Source organism: Helobdella robusta (genome assembly GCF_000326865.2).
Source record: "Helobdella robusta unplaced genomic scaffold HELROscaffold_35, whole genome shotgun sequence".
NCBI classification, from domain to species: Eukaryota; Metazoa; Annelida; class Clitellata; order Rhynchobdellida; family Glossiphoniidae; genus Helobdella; species Helobdella robusta.
In genome coordinates this window covers 2,074,862-2,076,039 of record NW_008704704.1, presented here as the reverse complement: position 1 = coordinate 2,076,039, position 1,178 = coordinate 2,074,862, and positions in this window count along the sequence as shown.

Genomic DNA, 1,178 nt, shown 5'->3' with positions numbered 1-1,178 from the left:
GTTTAGCGTGATGGCGGCACGTTTTCTCGGTGGTTTTGTAATTTGGGTGGATTCTTGTTTTTTGCTTCTGAACAAGTGAGTTCACTTCTTTTTTACTCTGACTTTTTTTTTCTATATCTTTTTCTATAACTTGTAAATATTATTATATCTTACTTTAGTCTAGAGAGACTTTCTCTTAAAGCCTCTCTAACACTCCTTTGTCTCCGACGAGAGTAGTTGTGCGGCGAATTTTTTACTTTAATCTTAGGGCTAATAATAACAATAAAAACAATAAATCTAACTCTAACAAAGAAATAAATATAATTAGTAACAATAATTATATTAATAATACTAATAGCAAGTATTATAACTTTATTAAATCACACTCTAATGTAATAAATACTATTGATAAGAATAATAATTCTATTAATTTAAATATAACTAGATTTAAAAGTACCAATATCCATCCTACCTCTACAATTTCACTATTTAATATAAAAATAAGATCAATTAATAAAAAATCGCTATATATCCATCAAATAATCTTTTCCTCCTAACCTGATTTTTTTTAGTCTTACTGAAACTTGGCCCGAGGAATCTAACTCTCCCTCTCTTATTTTTGCTACTCCTGATTGATACAGCTTTCTTGAACTTTCTTGACCTCCAAAAGATCTTCTATCATCTTCTCATTCGTCTTATGGGGGTGTCTATCTATTTTATAAATCTCTATTTACTGCTTTCATAATACTTTCTCTAATTTTCCTTCTTTTGAATGTCTTGTTGTATCTTTTAAGTCTTCTTCTCTATCTTTTTATATTTCTGTAATATATCGCCCTCCTTCTTCTCTCACTTTATTTTTAGATAAATTCTACTCACTCGCTGAATCTCTCTACTCCTTTTCTATTCCTATTACACCTCTGGTGACTTCAACTTGCACTTCAATAACTTATCATGTTCTTACACTTGTAGATTTAATGATATTTTGTCTCTTTTTAACCTAACACAATACTGTTCTTTCCTACCCATATTTTTGGTAACACTATTGATTTTATTATAGCTTCATCTTTTTCTAAGTCTATTAATATCTCTGCTAGCTCTGTTTCTCATTCTGATCACCTCCTTGTTGAATCTGTATTTCCATTTGATTTTCTACCTTCTTATTCATCTATGTCTATTTCTAAAAGATGCAGTCTTCTCTT